Genomic DNA, 24644 nt, shown 5'->3' with positions numbered 1-24644 from the left:
CAAATTCACACATATTTTCTTAATGAACATAATTTGTTTGTCATGTAGACTTTGGGTTGTCTTACTTAAAGGTTGTTATACTACCTTTCTACAGCTCAAAGAAAAAGCTAGACTGCTATTCATAGAAACTATCACAGCAGTTTATGCAGTTCAGAACACAAACACCACCACGAAAATCATACAATAACAATTTTAAAATCATACAATAAAAATATGAAGCAAAAAACATAGGGCTGAGCAAATATCAGCAGGCAACTTTCAAAAGCCAACTGAAACAAACATTTTTACCTGCCTTCTAAAAGCCAGAAGAGAGAGACTGTGCAAATGTCTCCCAGAAGAGATAGTTCCATAGCATCAAGACTACTATGGAAAAGGCCCTGGTCCTGGTGGAGGCTGATCAGCCTCCCTGTAAGATGGAATTCAGAGCACAGCTTCATTAAAAGGTCTTAAGTGCTGAGGGGGACATGACTGATACAGGTGAGACATTCCCTGAGAGCATTAGGTCCCAAATTGTTTAAAGCTTTCAAAGTAAAGAAGCAGCACTTCTGAGCTGGGCCTGGAAAATAACTGGAAGCCAATACAGATGCTTCAAAACAGATCAATATCAGTGGCATTTTAAGATTTAACCTCTCTCTTTTTTTGATCCAAAATCAGTTCAGGCTGCCACATTCTGCATGAGCCAATGTTCCCAAACTATCTTCAAAGAAAGCACCATGTACAGCACCTGGCAATAGTCTAATCTGGAGGTAACCAAAGCATGAATGACAGTGGTCAGATCTCTATCTTCCAGCAGCAAGTATAGTCAACATATCAGCTAAAGGCACTCCAGGCCATAGCTTGAATTCAGAAGCAAGTTTGGATCCAGCAACACCCCTAAGCTACAAATCTGGTCCTTGCATGGGAGTGTGACCCTGTCCAGAATAGGCACATCGGCAGCCAACCTTCCCTGCTATCACCAACTGTATTATCTGGATTGCGTTTTAAGTTTATTCACCTTCATCCACTCCACAGACATGCATTCAAGAACCAGAGTTTCTGGGTTTTGTAAAAAGATGAAACAGAACTAGGTGACTTCAGCTTAATAAGGTATCAAGGTGGTTTCGTAAGGCATATATCACAGACACACTGGGCCAACCTGCTTTCAGCAACTTATATGAATATTCCAAGCTGCAAAAACACACACCATTCAGCAATTGCCTATACAGGCTATAAGAATACATGTAGGGAAAATAACACGGAAATCAGCCCCTAAGTTGTTGTTGTTGTTGTTCAGTCGTTCAGTCGTGTCCGACTCTTCGTGACCCCATGGACCATAGCACGCCAGGCCTTCCTGTCCTGCGCTCTCTCCCGGAGCGTGCTCAAGTTCATATTCATTGCATCCGTGATGCTATCTAGCCATCTCATCCTCTGCCGTCCCCTTCTCCTTTTGCCTTCAGTCTTTCCCAGCATCAGGGTCTTTTCCAGGGAGTTTTCTCTTCGCATTAGGTGGCCAAAATATTGGCGCTTCAGCTTCATTATCTGTCCTTCCAATGAGCACTCAGGGTTGATTTCCTTTAGGATGGACTGATTTGCCCCTAAGTACGAGGGGATAAAGGCATGCCTGCTACAACACCACTCAGGCAAAGTCAGTCTTAATCAGGGCTGCAGGGAAGCACAGCAGAGCAATAACTCAAATGGAAGAGCTAATGGAAAAGTTTGGCCATGTACCAGAGAGGGAATTTCTGGCCAGGATATAATGGGTAGACCACATAAATTCTGGCCAGCATGTTTCAAAAAACAACTCCAGATTGTTACTGCCATCTCTTTCCTTCAATAACTACAACATTAAAGAGATGCTTACATGCCAAATAAGTTATTTGCAGCACAAAAATGCACAAACAGCTTCAGTATGTACTTTGCAAATGAATCATGCTACATAATGCTATTCTCAATTGCTCATTTCCAGATTGGTTACCATATAGCTTCTATATACCTTAAACAGAGCCACATGTGATTTGTGTCAAAAATTGCATTGATGAGTTATTCAAATGGAGTAGACTGCATTCTTGAGAGCGGAATATTACACGTGCATGGACTTCACTAGCTGTGATCAGTGAGTGACTAAAAAAAGTAGAAGGGCATGGAGGTTGGGTACAGTGGGTATTCAAAGCAGAGGGTAAGATACTCGTAGGCTTGGGAGAAAGACGGTGAGCTAAGCAGAGTATTTCAGGCCAAATCATCTATCTGCTCAATAGATTTTTTCCCTTCTGGAAGTTAAGCCCTACAACTCCCAGCATTCCCCAGCCAGCATGGCTGACTGGGGCATGCTGGGAGTTGTAGGACTTTTTTCAGTCTAAACATGCATGGGATTGCACCCTAAAGCACATAATTTGCTTCTCACCCACATTTCTTCTTTCAATATTCAATAGCCAAAAAAGCTATAATTTACTGTACAGTTTCTATTTAGAAGCCTACTTAGTCACTAGTCTTGCAAGATGACCCAGTGACTGTGCCTTGCACCTAAACATCTGCACTAGACTGGGGTGAGGGGAATGCTGGATGGATCTCTAATGGCACTCAAAATCCTTACATTTGAAGTTACTTGCACAACTTTCCCACTGGGCCAGTATGCTTCTTGTGAGCCGTGGCATGTGTTGGGTGCAATTTGCATAATCAATACCCAGTTGCAGCTTATCGTGTCATTCAAATGTGGGCAGCATGGCTTCCTGGAGGGTTAAACAACCCTCAAATCCCTACGACAGCCCACAGGTTATTTGAGGGCTATTTAACCCTCCAAAGCCATGCTGCCCAGGTTCAGACAACAAAATAAGCAGCCGCCAGGTGGTGATTATGCAAATCATGCCCAGCATGCTCCATGGCTCACAACAAGCAACAGTGGCTTGTTTTGATCATGGGAACTGGATCAATCTCTTTTTCTTGCTTTTTAAAACTTCTACTAGTTAGTTTTGTCCAACCAAAATTTCACATTGAGTTGTGTTCCAGTGCACAGGATCCTGACTTGAAAATGAGGATTTGAATCCAAAACCAACCTATAAGTCACTCAGCCAAACTATTATCCCATGCCCAAAGCTATATGCTATACTATAGCAGCTTCAGGGGAGGAGGGATATTTGTCAATATCACAGCATCGGCGGAGAGAGCTAAAAACCCTCTCCACAGTCCTGATCTTGTACGTCCTCTCCAGCTGCTATTTAACAAAAACAAGCCTAGACATATTCCATGCATTTAACATGTTGTCCAGTTTGGCTTCCAGTCTCCTTTATGAAAAACCTGAACAATGATCTATTTCACAGGGTTGTTGCAGCTGGCATATTAATAGTGCAGTATCTTCTACGATAATGTCTTAGATGCCTGTGCAAATGTGTTTGGAGAATCTGTAGGCCTTTGCAAGGGAGAAGGTCCCCCAAATAACATTTTCCCATGGAATACCAGTACGAAATAATCCTTCGAGGCAGAGTGAAGGGCAGTTGGGACTCCACTAGACAAGTCTTCTACCTATGCTCTGTTAGCACATCCAAAAATATGAGCTCTAACAGCTAAGAGAGTTACATTTAGGACTCTCAGGCTACAACGCAGTTTTTAAAAGGCCTTGGAGACACCTGCTAGAAAAAGGTGATAAACCTAGAGGAAGCAAAAGCCTAATAGAAAGAATGGTGGGACAAAGACAATTGTCAGCCATTCACACACTCAGACACACTGACCTACTTTGCACGATCACTGGAGCCCATTATGGTTTATTAGCCATAGTGAGTTGTAGCACCCATGAGCACCAAGCTGGCAATCCAAGCCCCTGCTGTGGTAGCTTCTCATTACATGTGAACCCAACAAGGGTTCACATGTTTTAGGGTTGCAGGTGGCTTGTCAACCACCCACCCTTGCCAGGTTTGCACATAATGAGAAGCTACAGCACCCTCCCCACTTGGCAGCTGCCACCACATCAATACACCCATGAGGAAATTCACCCACGGTGGCTTCTCGTTACACGCAAACCAGGCCGGTATCTCCCTGGATGAGCTACATTTCAACCTTTTGGTAGACATCTTGTTAATCTGGCTATTTTGTGAACCGCCCAGAGAGCTTCGGCTATTGGGCGGTATAGAAATGAAATAAATAAATAAAATAAATAAATAAGAGCCAGCTACACCTGAATAGGAGGACAAAAGATAAAGGCAGGAGGTGAGGATGCAAATGTGATGGTGGGCAGATGTGTAAGTACAAAGAGAGGGAGAGAGGAAGCAATCACAGTATAAAAGGAAGGAAATCTGCAATGAAGCCATTAGCTAGTTTGCATCTCACAAGTGAATGAGTTCCTCACAAACCTAAGGTATGCAACTGAAACTCCATACAACTGTTGAAGCTTTGAGGTCTTCACTCTCATTCTGAATTTGGGCTTTATGGATGCTTCTGTTCTGCACTTGTTAAGTTATGGACAGACTAAACCTACTTTTCTAGTAAACTGCAGTACATCTGAAAGAATATTTAGTGGGTATCATGCTGCTAGTATGCAGCAGCCTAACACAACTTAAGTATCTCTGTGCTCTGCCAATTTAGAAATGGACACTTTTTGAGGTCAATTATTTATCTTTATACAGTAGTTTTCCAGTCTGGCAGATCACCTATCTTTGAAAAGCTATTTTGGCTGTGTAAAAGTTCCTATGACATGGATTCAGCCTTTTATTATGCAGCACAATAAAGGCTGCAATCCTAAACACACTTACTAGGAAGTAAGCTCCACTATATATGGTGGGACTTACTTCTAAGTAAGCAGGCATAGGATTGTGCTGCAAGACTATGAAACACTCCCAAGTTTTCATTTAGCAAAATTTTTGTAGGGAAAATAAGCCAAAGTACCTACACATACTAGTTCACATTACACCAAACTGTATGAGGCTGTATCATTTTACAAATTCATTTTGAGTCATGCATCACAAATCTTTTCAAACAACTAATTACAGATGTTCCAGCAGAAACAGTTCAATGGACTACAATAATTTAAAAGCCTGCTTTTATGAAACAGCTTCCCCCAGTGAATGCAGTTGAAAGTTCCACAAATATGACAAGAAGAGGTAGATCTATGATATTATCACAAAAAGGCATATGTGTGTGTGCATACAGAGTCATATTAAATTCTCTCCAGTATTAAGCAGCTGAACACTAAAGTTAAAACAATATATTAATAAAAAAGAGGATGTGTGTGTGACTGTCTCTCCATCAGCACCTCAACCATGAAACCTAGACACTTTAAACATGGCATGCATACAGGACCCTAGCAGTGTACATCTCAGGGTTATTTTGTTATTTTGTACACCTCAGGGTTATTTTGTTAAAACACATTAATTAATGTTAATTAATTTATGTGTGTCCATGTAGTTGAAGCCTGCACTAACATCTTCACCCACTAGGCACAGACTTCCTTAACTAGCACATAGTTTTGCAGTCCATAGTTTGAAGCAAGATGAGATTAGTAGGTCAAGGGACAGTTATATACTTGCCCCCTTCTCCCTGCTGTGGGGCAGCCCCCCACCTCCACTCAAGGAAATGGAATGGACAGAACCCTCCCTCAGGGGGCTATAGGGTGCACTATGGCTGGGGCTGTGCCTATGGGTCCCAGCATGCATGGCTTCACGCAGACAGGGCAGACACAATGTGTCTAAGTCTGACAGTTGCATAGTTTTGTTTAAAGGTTTTGCTGTATCAAAGTAAGGGCTAGTCCAACCCATGCAAAGCTGGGTCCATTCACTAGTTTTGTTGGATTTGTATTCCACGAAGGACTCACAGTATCCTAGTAAGATGTAATTATGACACATAGCTGATAAATATTTAAATCAGGCCCCAGTGGAAATTATGAATGAAATAAAATGAAATAAAAATAAAAAAGAATGAAATAAAATAGGGCCAAGTAACAGCTTATTAGGAAACTATTCCTGCTGACCACTTTTATGTTTTTTATGACAGAGAAACTCATGGTGTTTAAAAAAACCAAAACTTCTGACCTACTTTAAAAGGAAAACAAACACTTCCATTCTTCACTAAGTAAATAAACAGATCAAACCCAGAATAATATTGTATCTGTTACCCTCAGGTAACAGTATAATTAAAATAAAGGTAACAGAGTTCTCTGTCCTGTTCACCAATCCAGAGTTTAGCATGATGAGAATGAGCTGGGGCTCACATGCTTCCACTTCCCTCTCTTCCACATGGAAACGAATGCTTCCATTTTCCAATACTCACGCTCAGAATGAAGGGGAAACTGATTTATTTAAAACTGGAAGTGGAAGCTTTCAATCTCATGCTCTTGCACCTAGAGGAGGGGGAAGGCAGCAGCACACATTACATCTGTCCCTGGATTGTTTAGCATTCCATCCAAACCCAGACTTCTGGCTTGTCTCTCCCTCAACTAGCCAGAGGTTGAGGTTCAGACCCAAGACTAAACAACCTGGGCATGGAGCATCCTTGGGTTGTACCTTATGTACAACTACCCGGGTTTAAAAAAACCTGGGTTGTGTGACATGCAAAGTGGGCCACCAGAAAACTTGAATATGTTACTTTTGAACTAGCATTTAAAAGAATCAAATTTGTATTTGATTCTTTTAAATGATGAATAATGCACCAAGCTGACTTCATCATCTACAATGATGAATAATGCACCAAGCTGACTTGCACAGAAGTGTGGGTACTGAGATGCAATCAAAGTGAGAAAGCAGCAGTCATCGTGCTTGGATACAGCCTCAGCTCAGAGCCTCCCTCTTTCCAGTTACCAATGGCCATTGCTGAGGCCACCAGACAAAAAGAAAGCAGCAGCCCTTCCATTGTGTTTAAATCTAGCTCCATGACCTGCTGAAGTTTGTAAGCAAGAATCAAGTGTTTGAGTTTGCATTTTCCTTTATTCCTCTTTCTCAATCCCTTTTCTTTTTTGTGTCACGTCTTTTAGATGGTAAGCCTGTGGACAGGGACTGTCTTATTCCCATTGATATGGGGCTTTATTTTTCCACAGAAAATTTTCCTTTTCGTAAGTTCATTAGTAACAATGAATGGATGCCATCGAATACAATATTAGGCAAGCTTGGCAGTTTCAAAGTTATAATTAATGTTTTTTAGGTGATCATCCTTAGCAAGTATGTGAGCTAACACATGTATGTCATTGAAATACATATATGGCTCAATATGAAATGGAACTAATAAGTAGCAACAATGAAACTAAAGGTACCCCAAGAGCCTCAGTGGAAGAGAACTGGACTCTGATGTAACAAATGCATGGTGGTCAGCAAGTCATGTTCAACCCAAAGTTCTTTGGGTTGCTAAAATTTAGTAGTCTGTCAACAGTTTTTAGTACAGTTTTTTGACCCTTAAATTTCAAGGTAAGCAAAGCACATGCAACTGTCTTTAGATTTTTACAAATATACCAATAAAAATTTCTACACAGTGACTGGGTTCACACAACATGACAACCCACTGTGGGTAACTAGCCATGATGGATTGTGTCATCCAAACCTAGACCACTTCCCACAGGGTGGCTTATTTTTCAGGAACAAGCCATCCTCACAATCCATGGGTTGTTCTAGGGGTTTATCGACCCATGATGGGTTGTCATGTTGTCCGAACCTGGGAGAGCAATTTCATCATGGGTTGCAGGGAATGGCTACAGAGCCACTTGGCAAGAGCAGCAAAAACCCTTGCCACTCTTTGCAATCCCACCCTTGCCGCTGCCAGTAACAGCTACTCCACCGATGCCCAAGCAGCACTTTGGAACGACCATCACTGGTTCACCACCCTTTTTTTCAGTCCCAGAAAATTGCACAAATGTGTTTGTTGCTGTTGCTATTATTATTTTGTCGGTCTTTCACAAGCGTGGTCTTCCAGCTGTCCAATATGTGGTGGTCAATTTCCTTGTATGTTTCAGCTGTCAAAGGGAACACAGAGGAGTAGGCAACATACAAGCAAATTGACAAGTTGAGACTACATACAGGCTTATATGTATGTCACAACTCCATGGGAACATGGGAAATGCACAAAATTCAGCTCCTTAGGAATCTCAGTTTTCATTAAAAACAAAAAAAACAAGTTCTGTGTTTTTAGGGTTTTATAAAAATGCTTCAAGTATGCTTGGAAAATGTTAGAAGCCAGATGGTTGAATCAGGTTTTCAGTTATTGGGTATAGGTTTCAGTGCCCTGAATAGCTCTTTGCAATTCCTTATGAAGAGCAAAACCAAAATTACTCAAAATAAAAATGGCAGCATATGCATAATTTATACAGCTTCAGAATCTAGCTTGTTCAGTGATATATGATTTCCTATAGAAAAATTTCTGTTTCTAAAAATACATTGCTTAAAAATAGTAACATAATGAGTACAATAGCAATCAGCTGAGCAATTTCAAAATTATAATCAACTTTTCAGGTGATTGTCACCAGGAACCATATATTATTATTGTTTACATTTTTTCTCTCAGTTTGTTTATAAATGTGTGTGTGTGGGGGGGAGTCAAATTTAAACCAAAATACACATCACTCAGACATGCTAATCCAGGTCCTAGTTGTTTTAGGGCACTGGAAAATAGGGGGGCACATCATGGGGTTTTCGTGGTATAGAACCTGGAGGAGGAAGCTGCCTAAGTCAGATCACTGGTTCATGCGGATCACTCTAGTCTACATCAGCCTTCCCCAACATGATGTTTCGGATTATAACTCCCATTAGTCCCAGCTGGCATAGCCAATGGTCAGGGAAGATGGAAGTTATAGTGCTAAACATCTGGAGGACACCACATTTGACTAGAAGCAGCTTCCCAGGATTTCAAGTACGAGCTTTTTCCAGCCATATCCAAAGATGCCAGGGACCTTTTGTATGCAAAGCATGTACTCTGCTACTGAGCTATGACCTTTCCCCATTTCTACCCAGATGCCAAATTTTCATTTTCTAGTGCAGAGTACACAAAACTTTCCCACAGTATTGGACTAGATGATGATTATTCTAAAGTACTATGGCTTTCATAGGTACCTGTGGGAAGTCTAGTCTAACTCTGAAACAGTCACTGAAGGCCAATTCACACATTATACTCTTAATGAGGCTATAGACCTATTCGGACATTATCCTCGATGTTATCCTAACTAGGTGGAGAAAGAAAGTGGAGCCTCCTCACTGCCCTCCACATGTTCAGAGAAGGTCTGAAAAGGGGTGCCTGTTCTATTTGCGTAGGCTCCCCACCCCAATTTAGAACCTGTACTTGAGACCTGCATCAAACATATGGACAGCAGGGGACGTGATAGTAGGAGTGTGGCCAAGAGACACAACCCCGCTCTCATGCTCCACACAATTAAAATTGCATGGAAAATAATACCCAAATAGGGCTAAGGTGCGTAATCAAGCACCCTTCTGCCTGTACTGGCCTCCAGGAGAAATGAACAGGCTCTCTTCCAGCTCACTGCCATATAACAGATTTTGTGCTATGGTTGAATTAGATCTGGTTTCCTACCACTTGTATTCCAGTCATCATTCCTGTTGCAGACCCCCTGTAATGTAAGGCGCTGACCAGTAGGACAGGTAGCCATACAGAACATACCTCAGAGTTTTAGAACTAAAGGGATCTGTAAGTCTTGAAGAATGGATCATCTAAATGAATTTCCCACTCCTGCAGTGATCAAATGTCCCCAAGTTCTTATCCAAGTGTTTCCAAAAATATCTGATAGATAAGGCATCCTTCGAGCAGAGACATCACCTTGCCGACAAAGGTCCGCATAATCAAAGCTACGGTTTTCCCAGTAGTAACGTATGGCTGTGGGAGCTGGACTATAAGGAAGGCTGAGCGCCGAAGAATTGATGCTTTCGAACTGTGGTGCTGGAGAAGACTCTTACGAGTCCCCTGGACTGCAAGGAGGTCAAATCAGTCCATCTTAAAGGAAATCAACCCTGAGTGCTCATTGGAAGGACAGATACTGAAGCTGAAGCTCAAATATTTTGGCCACCTAATGAGAAGAGAAAACTCTCTGGAAAAGACCCTAATGCTGGGAAAGACTGAAGGCAAAAGGAGAAGGGGACAGCAGAGGATGAGATGGCTAGATAGCATCACTGATGCAATGAATATGGACTTGAGCACGCTCCGGGAGAGAGCGCAGGACAGGAAGGCCTGGCGTGCTATGGTCCATGGGGTCACAAAGAATCGGACACGACTGATGACTGAACAACAAACAATTTTTCAAGTATAAAAGTTAATGACCTCTAGAAGACCCTACCCCTGGTGATTCAGTGAACCACGGTTCTGAGTCTGCCTCCTGAATGGGAGGCAATACCACAGTGACTGGATTCGCAAGTCATGATAAGCCACGGTGGTTTATTTTTCTGAATAAGCTATGGTGGTTATTGTGTCATCTGTGTGTGTTTCACTCGGATAAGCCACAGACTGCAGCGAGGTTTATTTAACTTTATTTAAGTGGCTTATGTTGTCTGGCACTCACCGTGGCTTATTTCAATCACTTACATAGTTGGCTGGCAACAGCAGCCAAAACCGCCGTGGCTGCTCTGCTCCAGCCGGCAGAGCCCTTTTTCTGAGATCTAACAAGCAGCCAAGGGACAACCACAGCCAAATAAGCACAGCCTTCCCTGATACCCCGCTATAGTTACAAAATGACAGCTTTCCATGGGTACAGTGACAGCCTTGCGCTATCATGTTACCCCACTACAGTGAAGTTACACAATGACAGGCTTCCCTGATCGCTACTTTGAAACTGATAAACTTGGGAAACGGGAAAAAAGGGAATAGGGAAAGAACTGCTCACTTTTCCATGAAGTAGCAAAATTGCACAATTAACCACTACAGCATCTGAAGGCTCCCCATGAGGGCACCCCACCTGTGCAGCTTTGTCCTATTCCAGCAAACTCTCAAGGAGCTAGAGCTCCCACCCTCTTTTTGCTTTTCTGGCCAGCCTTCCCTGATCGCATGATCCTGCAGCTGTGAAGAAGCACAATGACAGCCTCCCTTGCTGAGAATGCAAGCCTTCCCAGGACATGTGATTCCACTACAGCGAAACTACACAATCACAGACTTCCCTGATTGCTGTGAAAATGTGCTAATGCGCATTTGTGTAAAAGAAGTAGAGGAAAAGTTCCCTGTTCACAACTCTGAAAATGCACACATTCAGAAATATGCAAAAATGCAAAGGGAAAATAAAAAATAAAGAGGAACAGAGGCAACTGAAGAATAGGGGAAAATGGGGAAAAACATGCTCACTTTTCCGTGAAAAAGCAAAACTGTGCTGTTATCCACTACAGCATTTGGAGGATCCCCATGAGGGGTCCCCACCTGTGCACTTTTGCCCCATTCCAGCAAACTGCCAAGGAGTTATAGCCCCCAACCCCTTTTCTGGCCATTTCTCCACGAAAAAGTCAGGCAGTTCAGCACAGCCTACCCTGATCACGTGATCCCCATACTGTGAAGTATCGCATTTACAGCCTTCCATGATAAGACTGACACTGCTCCCTTTTCCATGACAACTGCAATGCAAAGGAAGCTGGGATACCATCTGGTAGAACTGGAGAGGAAAGAGGGGTGAGGGCGAGGAAAAATAAGCTACTCACAGTAGCTTACTTGGACGATCATGTGGGGGATAAGAGTAGCTTATTTTCAGAATGACCAATGTGAGTAGCTTATTAAGCCATCATGGCTTAAAGTGGCATGCTAACCTGACCAATGACTCATATGGAGATAAGCAGATGGCCATTTCTATTGGGTGGGTTAGGGTATTTTTAGAAATATGATGTTTTAATGTAAAATGTTATTGTTTTAAAACTGTTTGTATTGATGTACATTGTCCAGAGTGGCCGGGTGACTGGCCAGATGGGCAATTAAGAAATTTAATAAATAATAATAATGGCATTTTGTGGGAGTCTTTAATTGGCTGCAGCACAGTAACAGTTATCTCATGGCACACTGTGCTTCAGCACAGGGTTTGGGAATTAATGAATGAACAGGTAATGAAAGCTGTTTGTTCCAATCAGTATATGCTGTTTGGGGTGTACAACTCATAATTTTGAGGGCTGCTTTTATCAACTCAAGATTTCCAGATTGCTATGTTTACCACAGAAATGCATTTGTCATTTTTACCCAAATATTTATTTATGTACATCAATTTTATTTGGTGGGATTTGGTAAAAAAATTCAAACTGAGGCAGTGGTTGCACCAATATTCTCAAACATAAGAAACATCTATTCTACTGATGAAGAAAGTCAGCTTACAAGAAGCTATGCTAATGAGAAATGCTAGTCAATCATTTGTTGCTTGGAAGGCCAACCCTAACCGTTATCTTGCAGAGTTCTGACATAAGAACCTCCGAGATACCCAATGTCCTGCCATCCTCATGTCAGCTGGGTGGAAGTGAACAAAGAGCAGCCTTTTTACTCCTCACCCCACTCTTGTCAGAATTTTGCTGACTTTTAACTGATTCCCTCCCACTGAAACCAATCGAAGGGAATTAATCTACTCCAGCTCCAGGGTTAGCATAGAGTACTAACTGGTTTGGGGGCATGCCTGAGAGCCAGGAGAGTTGTGGATCAAAAGGATCCACAATTTCTCCCACACCTCCCTGTAACATACATCCAGTATGTCCCCTTTCCCCCCCGCTCTGACATTGGAATTCCAACATCGGGGAGGGAAGGGGAGCAGATGTTTCTACAGGTGCTGGCAGGAGGGATCTGAAGTCAGATCTCTTCCTCTGAACGCAGACCTCTCTCCACCATTGGAGGGGGAGATCCTTTGGGGCTGTTTGCACATAAAAGTGGCAAATCAAGGGTTAATTAACCCATGGTTTGCCGTGGTGTGTGCTGGGCACATCCTACGCTCTTTTTGAATATTCAATCCGCAATTGAGTCAGCTCTATGACCGGCTGAACATTTAAGCAAGAATCTAGTGTTTGAGCTTGCTTTTTCCTCCCTCCCTCCCTCTAAATCCTTTTTCTTTTCTATCATGTCTTTTAGATGGTAAGCCTGTGGGCAGGGCCTGTCTTATTTCTATTGATGCTGGGATTTCTGTTTTATAAGTTTGTTAGTAACAATGAATGGATGTCAACTGCAAGTACAATATTAGGCAAGCTTGGCAGTTTCAAAGTTATAATAAATGTTTTTCAGGTGATTATCCTTAGCAAGTATGTGAGAGCATGCTTATATGTCATTGAAAGACATATATGTCTCAGTGACCAGGTTCAGACAACCAAACAACCCATGGTTAACAAATCATGGGTTGTTTCTGCATGTGCGGGGGTGAGTGAGCGTGGTGGTTCAACCACTTAACCACTTCCACCTCACTAAACAACCCAGAAACAACATCCCCCATTCCTTGTTTGCTCTGACACCCAAACCCAGAACTCTGGGTTGTTAAGGGAGGAACAACCCAGAGTTTTAACCCATGGTTTTTTGCTGGGTTGACACTCTGGGTTGTTTCTCCCTCAACAACCCAGAGTTCCAGGTTTGGATGCCACGACAAACAACCCATGATTTTTGTGTGTGTGTGGAGGGGTGTTCCTGGGTTTAGCAAAGCAGAAGCAGGCGTGTGGGAGCCAGCATGCTCGCTCCCAACTGCTCGCAAACAATTGACTGTTAACAAACGATAGTTTGTTTAATTGTCCAAACCAGGTTAGTATGAAATGGGACTATTAAGTACTGACAGTGAAACAGAAGGTGCTCCACCAACCTCAGTTGAAGAGTTCAACTCTTAAAATAGATGAGTGGTTATAAGCATACCATGCACAGTTCATTGGGTTGCTATAATGTTTTAGTGTATCAATTGTTTTCAGTACTTTGGGTTTTTTTTCTTAAATTTAAACAAACTACATGCTATTTTCTTTGCATTTTTAAAATTATTCCAATAAAAAATTCTACGTAATATAAAACATGTTAATCAGATGAATTTTAAATTTTCCCCTCAAATATTTCAGGTCAGGTGTACTTCTTTTAGCTTTGTTGTTTACCAAATACAAGCAAAATAAACATGCCACATTAGAATACCCTCTAGGGCCGCAGAAATGTTTTCCAGTTCAAACTGAAAATTTTCCTATGCAAGTTACCTAAATTTTCCAGAAAGTTTTCCAATTCAAAATTTTCTGGAAAACCCACATCAGTATGCAATATTTAAGAAGTGGCTATTCTTCTGTTTAAAACAAATTAAGCCTGACTCAGACCAAAGACTTGTTGCATTCCTTGTAAGATCACCATGCAGCAGCTAGAATTCTCCTTCAGAAACAAGAGAAGCTCAGGTAGGAGGGTGTGAGCCAATCGGCCCTTCCCTGCCAAGCACTGTTTGCTTTACTTTGCAAACTGCCAGATTGGGAGCATGCCTCTTGCTTACCCTCTGCTTCTGCCTCTGTCTGTTCAACACTCACCTGTGAAATACTGGGCAAGAAAGAGCCGCAATTTGTGCAAATACACTGAGCTGCTTCCAATGTTAAAGAGCAAGCCAAAGAGGCACAGGCGGGCCACAAACAATACGAAAGGGACATTCCACAGAGAAATACACTCCACAGAGGCACAGGACAACAACCCACCCACAGGCCATGTGTTGTGCAGGCCTACAATAGCACATGCTATTCAATTCAGGAACCCAACCAAGAAAGTGAATGGCTAAAGGTTTGCAACTTTAGCTCATGATCTTGATGCTACTTCTGCCCACACACAGAAAAATTAGGTGATCTCAGAATGAGAAACAGATGCATTATGGGTATATTCTATAGAAAAGCCATCTATATGTTTATAAATAAAAATAAGGAATGCTACTATTTTATTACTTAATATCCTGTCCTTTCAACCCTGAAGGACCCTCAATGTGGCTTACAAATAAAAGTAACAGTAAAATTTATGTATTTTTATATATTTATACACCCCCCACCCAAAATGGCGAAGTCACATAAAGTACATAAAACAGCAGAAACACGAAAGTAAAAACATTGGGAATGGAACTAACTGTAGATTAACTGTGGGTTCTTTAAAACACAGTCAACCTATAGAGTTTGGGACATCACATGGCAACCTCCGAATGGGGGTTATATATTCAAAATGATCATGGAGCATGCCCAGCAGACACTGGGGCAAATTTTGGATTAATTAACCTTCTGTTACGTGTGAACTAGATCACTGTCTGCTGAGGAACCCCTGCACGTCCGCCATGGAATTCCCAGACATTGCAAAGGATTCTGAGATGTTCTAGGGCACATATTCTGTTCATTCTAGGCATTAGCCAGATCTCTTAAGCCTCATCATCACCATGTGTGTACCAACAGAACATCCTAGAATGCATTCAACTTTCCTCCTTGTCTGCACACTGCAGGGGAAGATCTTTAGTGGTGAGCAAGTTGACTTTCAGAGAAGTTTTCTGCCATTACTGATCTTCTCATTGAGGAACTCTGGGTTTCCTGAACACAGTTTGCAAGCCACAGATTTACAGGGTAATAAACAAATGCTGGGGTGCCTATATATTTATTCTGTTTTTCACATTTGTATCTATTCTTCCTCCAAGGACCTGAGGTCAGCTTATATAGGGTTATTCCATTTTCTCCTCAACACTCCTCTCAGACAGGTTAAACGAAGAGATAACTACTGGGTCAACTACCACGTAAACTTCATGGCTGAGAGAAAATTAAATCCGTATCTTCCCAGTCCAAATCCAACATTAAACACATGTCACCAGCTGGCTCTCTAGCACCCATATTTACCATAGTTATTGCTTAATATGCAAGTAAGGATCTCTTCACACATCACAGGAGAGGCAAGTTCATATCTCCATTGCATGTGTCTGTAGTAACCACTATAATATGTGAAGATGCATGTCAAAAAATAATTGTTAAATGCCCACTTGATAGCTGCACTTGGTCGTGGCTCCCAAATATACTTTTAAATTATTTATTTATTTACTTACTTATTTAAAGACAGGGATTCACGTGTCCAAACATTACAACAGCCACTGTCTGCCTTGAATATCCTGCCAATTTAAGGGAGAAAATATGAAACACAGAAAAATTTCTATCCATTTTCTCCATAACAAGCATGACTTTATAACTTCTTATCATGTCCCCACTTAGTAACCAGTGACGTGGGGCAGAAATTTTTCCAGTGCTTTATTTCTCCACAGAAAATTTTTCACTTCATAAGTTGATTAGTAAAAATGAACATATGCCAAGTACAATACTAGGCAAGCTTGGCAGTTTCAAAGTTGTAATTAATGTATTTCAGGTGATTATCCTTGGCAAGAATGCGAACGAATGCATATGTCACTGAAATACATATGAGTGGAATGGAACAAATAAATGATGACAATGAAACTGAAGGTGCCCCAACAACTTCAGTGGAAGAGAGTTGAACTCTGTTGAAATAGAGGTGTGTTTGTCAGCATACAATGCACAGTTCTTTGGGTTGCTAAAATTAGTGTAAACTTCTCCTACCTGGTGCCCTCCAGATGTATTGACTACAACTCCCAGCATCCTCAGCCAGCCATGCTGATTGGGACATGCTGGGAGTTTTAGTCCAACACATCTGGAGAGTACTAGATTGGGGAAGGTTGAATTAGTGTGTCAACATTTTTCAATACCTTTAGTGTGTTTTTTTACAGTTAAACAACATAAGGGAAGTACATGCTATTGTCTTTAAACATTTACAGGTATTCCAATAAAAATGTCTACATAATATAACACTGGATTGACATTAAGTGTGCTTTAATTTCCCCCCTCAAATATTTCAGGTCAAATACTTGTGGTGTATTGGGACAAAAATTAACATGGGGCACTTATTTTCTAGCTTTGTTTTTTTTACTGAATATACATACAATAAATATGCTAAATTAGATCTTTCTAGGGCAGGGTGGGCATCTTATGCCCCTCCAGATGTCTGGCCTACAACTCCCATCAGCTCTAGCCAGCATAGGCAATGCTGAGGGATGATGGGAGTTGTAGCCCAAAATAACTAGAGGTCCACAAGTGGCCCATCACTGCTCTAGAGCATCCCAAAAATTTTCTGATGCAAATGAAAATTTTCTGATGCAAATGACCCTAATTTGCATTGGAAAACTTTCTAATTCAATTTTTTTCTGAAAACCCAGATCACTGTTTCCCCCCCTCTAAACAAGAAAGCCCCCAGAGTTGTAGTCCACCCTCACACAGAAGGTGTTCCAGCCCCCTCATCATGTTGGCGGTCCTCTTCTGCACCTTTTCCAGGTCTACAATATCCTTTTTGCGGCAACCAAAACTGTATAAAGCATTCCAGGTGCAGTTACACCACAGAATGGTATAGAGGCATTATAATTCTGGCAGTTTCATTTTTTATCCCTTTCCTAATAATCTGTAGCGTAGAATTCTGCATTTTCACAGATACTGAATCCTGGATTGTTTTCACGGAGATATTGCTGTGACTCTAAGACTGCTTGGTTAGTCAACACCAATTCAAACACACTGCAGAATTATATCTACTTTAAGGGGCAAAAGATTTCCAGTTGGCTGTCTCTATAGAGATGCAAGGATGCTAAGCAAAATCATTTATTTGAAGACTAATGCTGCATTCCTATGCTTATTTATTTGGCTGCGTTCAGACTTCACGTTACACCATGGTGGCTTAATAAGCTACTCACAGTAATTTATTTTTGAAATAGTTCATGATGCCCCACCATATGACAAGGCAAAAAAGCTACTGTGCATAGCTTATTAAGCTACTGTGCTAATCTGACCCATCTCCCCACTGCTGCTTCATCCTTTCGTTACATCACAGCAGGAGCTACAAGGAGCAAAATCCCAGTGTGCACCAAGAAGGGGTGGCACAAATAAACCCTTGGGGGTTTGTAGAATTGGGACAAAAGTTCATAGGTAGCCTACCCCCATCTGGAGGCACCTGATGCACCCGCAAAACCCTCAATTGCGCATTTCCCCCATAGCCATTGCTGGCATAGACACCTTTAGTGTTCTCAAAACAGCTTTAGTGAGAAAGTGGAATTGCGCATTTCCCCCTCCCCCTCGACATTGCTGGCAGAGCCACTTCAGTCCTCAATATTGCTAAAGCGCTCTGTCACTATATCGTAGTGGCACTTTCAAAGGGCTACTGCAGTACCACCTAAGGGTTTAAATGTGTATCTGCAATGTAGCAACAGAGCAAATTAGCACTATTGCAGCATAGGGGACAGCTGAAACCAGCTACTGCAGTATCGTCTATGGGTTTAAAGGCAAAAATCACAGGTGGCAAAAAGGGGGTGGCAAAACTTGACACGCAGCTTCCCCACATTGCAGCAGAGCGGTACTGCCTGACTTTACTTCTTGACAGAGAATTGGCCAAAAAAGGGAAAAGGGGGTGGGAGCTATAACTCCTTGGCAGTTTGCTGGAATGGGGTGAAATTGCACAGCTGGGGTGCCCTCATGGGGACCCTCCCAATGCTAAAGTGGATAATTGTGGAGTTCTGCTTCATCATGGAAAAGTGCACATAACAGGAAAAGGGGTGGGTGGGGGCTATGACTCTGTGACAGTTTATTGGGATGGGGCAGAACTGCACAGGTGGGGTGCACTCATGGGGATCCATTAGATGGTGTACTGGATAACTGCACAATTTTGCTTCTTCGTGGAAAAGTGCGCAGTTCTTCCCCTATTCACAGTAGCAATCAGGGAAGCCTCACGATGGCGCGATCAGGGGAAGGCTGTCATTGTACTCCGGGAAAGCTGGCATTGTGTAACTTTGCTGTAGCTTGAGGAAGGCTGTGCTTGTTTGGCTCCAGTTGTCCCCTGACTGCTTGTCAGATCTTGGAAAAAGAGGCTGGAGCAGAGCGGCCACAGGGGTTTTGGCTGCTCTTGCCAGGTGACTCTGTAGGCGACTGGAATAAGCCACTCTGAGCGCCAGATGACACAATAGCCCACAGAGGGTTCAATAACCCTTACTGGAGACCGTGGTTATCAGAGTGGCTTATTTTGGCCAAATAAGCGATTGCGGATTTAAAAATTCCTGACAGACCACACGATAACCAAAGATGGGGCACTGTGATGTCCGAACCCAATCAATACTTGGCGTTGTGTCTTTTATCATGACTAACCTAAGAAGTCAGATATCTTTTCCCAGAGTTCTTTTTACACACAGAAAAGTTGCTTCTTATTCAATCTGTCCAACAGATGTTCACAATTCAGTTTTAAGAGATTATATGTGTAGACTTGTATATTTGTTTGTACTAAATTCAGATAGTGACACTATGATCTCAAAAAGTTATAAATCCAAAGAAATCCCTAAAAATGTATATATTTAAAGTGCATATGTGTCCACATGGGAGGCTGGAATGGGGGACAAGGGAAACATAGGAGTTTGCGTGTCTCTAAATGCATGTACACTCATGCTGTGCATGTAAGAGATAGGGGTGTTGTAGGGAAGATGTGATGCAAGGGCAAGAAAATGTACTGCCCAACCCTGCTCCCCTGCAATTTCTTGTAGATCTCCCATGTGTTTACTCTTTGAACTATAGGAGCATTGGAAATATCACAAATATATGTGAACATCACTCTAGTGGTGTTCACATATATTGATAGCCATGGGCTGTCGGGGAAGAGTGGGAGTGCAGCCCGCCCACCACTTCTGCTTTTACTCAACAACCTACGATCAGCTCCTTCATAAGTTCTTGAGTGTCATGTCCAAGCCCAGACCAATGGTTTGTTTAGAGGCTGAACAATCCAGTGGTTAACCCAACAACAAACCATGGGTTAACCACTGGGTTGTTCATCCCCTAAACAACCCATCAGTCTGGGTTCAGATGTCATGCTCAACAACCTACAAAGGAACCAGTCAGGGACTGTGAAGTAAAAGTTGAAGTGGCGGGCAGGAGGCAATGTGCTTGCTCTTTCCCACTCATGCACAACAACTTATGGTTTGTTTAACCGATGGGTTGCCATTACACACAAACCAGGTCATAGCATTTATGTCAGCTGCCTTTAAACTATGCACATTAAGCGTGCTTGACAATGGAATTTGGAACTCCATTCAAAAGTATGTGAAGTATAATTGTATCTAGTTTGCTATTTTTGTGTGCTAAAAAGGAGCACCTCAACTGGAAATTACGAAGTATCAAAGGGGTGGGGGGTGACGGAACACAGAAAGGGCTCCCTCAAATAAGTTGCTAGTAACTATACTGCAGGTTTGATCCAGATTTAGTCATACTTAAAAGTAGACCCACTGAAATCAGCGGGGCTTTGGTCAAGCTGATTTCAATGGATCAACGCTAAAAACTGTAAGTATTGTCTTTTGCTGATCCTATGGTTCTTTACATTACAGCCATGGGGTGTAATATAACATAGAGTTGCAATAAAAAGCCATGCATGTAACTATATGCTGGATTGCAGCCACTGCTTTTATGAGGTATTTTAATATCAACAAACCTGCCTGCACTCCATACAAGATGAGCTCATAATAATGCAGCACATATTAATTTCGTATGGGAGTCTACAAACCCTGTCATAAAGTTGGGTGTAAACAGTCAAGATAAGCATGAATGCGGAGGACAAGTCAAATGACAGGCCAGTCACAAATCAATCTATGCCGCTATTCCATTTCAATCATCAAATATATACCACTGTCAGTCCTAGAATAATTAATGACACATTTTGGTGGGAGCAAAGAGCAAAGAAGACTGACATACAACACATTATGGGCATTCCACGTACACAAGTTTGCACCCTCTACAGCCCCTTTTAAGCTACTGGTGTTTTATGCAATCCATGAACCTCAACAGAAACTCAAATGAAGTGAAAAAACAATGCTGCAATAGATTAAAGAGAAACATTATCTCAAAGCATAATCACTACAGTCTCAATGTAGGCACTGCCAAAACATTCCCAGGATTGAAAGCTGCACACAATCCTGTCCCAAACAATCCCAGGCATGCACACTGTACTATTTGTTACTCTAGGAGCGTCTATCAATGTTATCAGCATGCCTAATAATACAAGAAGGCATGCAACCTCCTAGCATTTGTCCTATCCCCAGCCAAAGACAAGAAATCCCAGCATCATGAAGTAACACAGGAGAAAGTAGTATTTAATCTCACTCCTAATTGCATTTACTTTCTGAGACCTGGGAAATTTTTCTCCCAAGTGCAGCCCCATTTCTATCCCACCCAATGCATCCTTCCACAGTATGTCTCCACTGTAAAAGGCATTCTAGCTCATACAGATGTACCCCCAAGGCCTTTGTAGGCTCATACTTTGTCCATCACAGGTATCACAATAAATATACCCTTTCTTCCACACCCTTCTCTCAACTAAAGCATGCAACACAACACATTGCCCATCCTAAACTCTTCTCCAGCACAGCATGTTAGGAAATAAGCACATACCACCAAGTGTAGCAGCTGAAAGATCCAGTGCACTTAGCCAATATCCAGATGCTGGCACTATTTTATGCTAAACCTGTGTTATAATAGACTGTACTTGCTTTCTCCAACACGTCTTTGATGTAAACCCATGACACAAACCAAACGCTGTTCCAAAGTCTCAACTGTGAAGTCTTTCATGTTTCTTCAATTTCTGCTGAGCTCAGGATATATACCACTAGTACAGTACCTTCGTCTACTGTCAGTCTTCCACAGAATAGCAGTTTCCCTTGGCAAGAGCAGCACTACTTACAAACCCACTGACTTGAATACATTATTCACCCATCCATATATTACTAGAGACAGTGAGGCAACTACTGCATTTTCTAGTGAGGCGAATGATGCATTTTGACTATTACTGCATACAGTACCACCTTCCACAATGTCTTGTCATTTCTACTGTTTTGTTTCATACAGTTATTGTACACAAGTGTTGTAAACCCTTCCTAGAAGTATGGATGAAGAATCTGAACTGGGCTAGCAATTCTGTCTCCCAGGTGATTCTTATACACCAGCCATAAACAAGGAGAATGGGGGAAAAGGCAATGTGGCTATGTCCAGGTGAGTTTATCTCTGGGATGTCATGCACTTCCATATGTATGCATGCATGTACATACCCCTGTACCTCCCTACACCAATCATCACCTTGCTTACTCTACATCTTGCTGCCGGCGACAACAAACCTGATGCTATGGACCCCAATGAATATATCCCATAGGTTGTCTAGGTACAACACCTCTTCTCTCCTCCATTGCCAGATCTCAATTGATGCAATCCTCCCTCCTCCATTCTCATCCCAAAGATATCACAACTGTTGCAAACTCCAACCATTGTGTAAAGAGCTTGGATTATTTTCCTAGTTGCACAAACTTTTTTTTTTCCTGGGGCACAGAATGACTCCACCACACCCTCTCTGTTCAGCAATTACTGACACCCCAAAGATCAACTCATTTGGATATAGCTATACGTGTCTTTTCTCATATCAGACACAATGTCAAGAAGGCTAGTGGATGCTCACCTTAAACAGAGTACTGATTATTCTCGTATGTAGTCAGTCACTCCTATGCATTTTTTTTACCTTGATGAAGTCATCCCGTTTCTCTCTCTTCTGTCCTAGTGCAGGAACCAACATCTTGCTCCCCACCACAAATCTCCAAAATAAAGTTCACCGATTTGTCCCCTCATGAAATGAGTCAGACAAAGCAACCATATTGATCTCCAGAACAATTCTGCTGTATTGCATCCTAACACTTTCCCAACCTATTGTAATCACAGCAGCTTTTCAAGAATAAGAAGTATTTTCGAACGAATAGTGTTTGAAATAAAAATATTTTTTTCCTATGAAATGTGTTCTTTGAAAAAAAAAAGGACAATCATTTTGTTTTAGATACACAATCCAAAGGGATGCTACAACTACAAGACCATTTTTATGAAGTCTACCTGGCGTCAAGTATAGCTTCCCAGCTTCCAACCATGCACAGGTTGAAAATAAGTCTATTTACCATGTTTAGGCATCTGCAGCATATTTTAAGAACTACGGCTGAGCGATCATCACAGATGTCTGAGATTCTTTTTACAGCCCTATTTTAACCATAGCAAACCACTTAATTAGCAGTGGTTTAGGCTCCAATCCTATAAGCATTTAAAGGGCAGGAAGTCCTATTTAAATCAGTGGAGCTTACTTCTGAGTTGACATGTATAGGAATACACAATCTGTGGCCTGGAAAGGAAAGGGGTCCTGTATGTATTGGAAATGATATTTCTACTCTACCATTGGAAGACATAATACTTTTAGTTTTTCTAGCATTTCTCAGGTGTAAACATCCAGAACGCCTATTCTACAGGGTTGGGATTTGAAATTCGGAAAGAACTGATAACGTAAGGGTGCAAGGAGTATATAACATTGCGCCCCACCCCCAATTCCTACAATATCTCACTGCCAAAGATATCTCAAATGGTGCAGCTTCTTCTCCATCCACTCTAACCCTTAAAACAAAAAAACAAGCAGAGGCCAATCTAAGCGTGTATCTCTGCATCCACTCCTCTCTCCAAACATCTTCCATCTCGACTCCTGAATTCACACACACACACACACACACCAACTTCAATCCTTGAAAGAACTGAGCTCCCAACCGCTTCCTCTTGGACTACAAGCTTCCTTCCCTCCACCCTGAGTAGACGGTGGTGAAAAATGCTGTGTGTCCCCCAACACCCCGCCCATAACAATTTCACAACCAGCCTCAAACCTGCTTGAAAGCTATGCCTTCTGACCTAAAACCACGCTAGCTTTATCCCAAGCATATAGAAATCCGCACCAAGTCACCCAGCCTGGAAGCAAGGAAGGGCACTTTGCACACGCTCAGACGCACACTTGCCTAACCCTTTCTTACGCCCCAGGGTTGTGCCATGGCACTTAATGGAAAAGCGGGAGATGCGCTTAATTAAATGAGTAAACAACCAAAGGAGCTCTGCCTGCCCATTGCCGGCTGGGCCTCTTTCCTTGCATGGACTCACCCAGGCCGGGAGGCTCCTGTGCTGTTCCCACCGCCGTTGCTGCTCCATTGCCGCCGCTGCTCTGCCGCCGCCGCGGTCCATGCCTAGGCGGGGCAGGGGAGGGGGGAAGGTGGAGGGCGACCAGGGCCCTCCTTCCTTCCTGCCCTCCCCTCGCTTGAGCCCCCTTCCCCGCCGCCTGTTCCCCGGCACCAGGCCTCGGCCCCTCAGCAGCTGCCTCGACCGCGGATCTCCCTATCGCTTGCCCTCCCCCCGGCCGCGCCGCCGCCGCCGCAGCGCTACGTGGCCGTCACCGCAGCCAACCAAGTCAGTCAGACAGTCAACCTCGCGATTACCCCCCCCCTTCGCTTTTCCTCAAGCGTCGCTCGCTGGCTCGTCGTAAGGAAGACACCGACTGCGCCTGCGTGGAGGTCCTACCGCGAGAGCGCGCGGCTTTCCCTGGCTTCCTTTTCCAGGGAACTATCTTTCTCTCTCCCTCCCCCCCCACCTCCCTCCGTGTCCTGCGCGCGCATAGGCGCGAGACCCAGCGTGAGCGCCAGTTAAAAAGCGCAGCCAACCGTCTTCTCTGTCCCCTCCCCCACCCCCGGGCGAATGAACGCTCGGGCCTCAAAAAAGGCTGGCTGGCCGGCCTGCCGGCCGGCCAACGCCTGCGTGGTAGAAATTAACGTCTTCACGCTCGCGCTCGGCTCCCTTCGCCTCAGGTGAGAGGGGAAGGAGGGGGAGGGCGGAGGACGAAAACAACCCCCCCCTCAAAAGTGCGCATGCGTGTTTCGGATTGCG

At 42.9% G+C, this 24644-nt stretch overlaps 1 protein-coding gene across 2 annotated transcripts in view; it reads right to left on the bottom strand.

The window, feature by feature from the left end:
• ZNF652 (zinc finger protein 652) overlaps nt 1–24122 on the bottom strand; it is a 42066-nt gene extending 17944 nt beyond the window's left edge. Inside the window, exons 1-2 of one of the 2 annotated variants that reach the window (XM_084804802.1) lie at nt 23868–24122; nt 15893–15955 (exon numbers count right to left, since the gene is read on the bottom strand). The gene's annotated coding sequence lies outside the window, so the exon portion shown is untranslated. The remainder of the gene's footprint in view (nt 1–15892; nt 15956–23867) is intronic. The other variant, XM_084804803.1, reaches the window with a different exon arrangement.
• Between the last annotated feature and the right edge of the window lie 522 nt (nt 24123–24644).

Source organism: Heloderma suspectum, chromosome 6 (assembly GCF_057233095.1).
Source record: "Heloderma suspectum isolate Gila_16-S chromosome 6, 16-S_ref, whole genome shotgun sequence".
Lineage (NCBI taxonomy): Eukaryota > Metazoa > Chordata > Lepidosauria > Squamata > Helodermatidae > Heloderma > Heloderma suspectum.
Note: the sequence above shows the minus strand (reverse complement) of the source record. Positions and strands in the feature narration are given on the sequence as shown.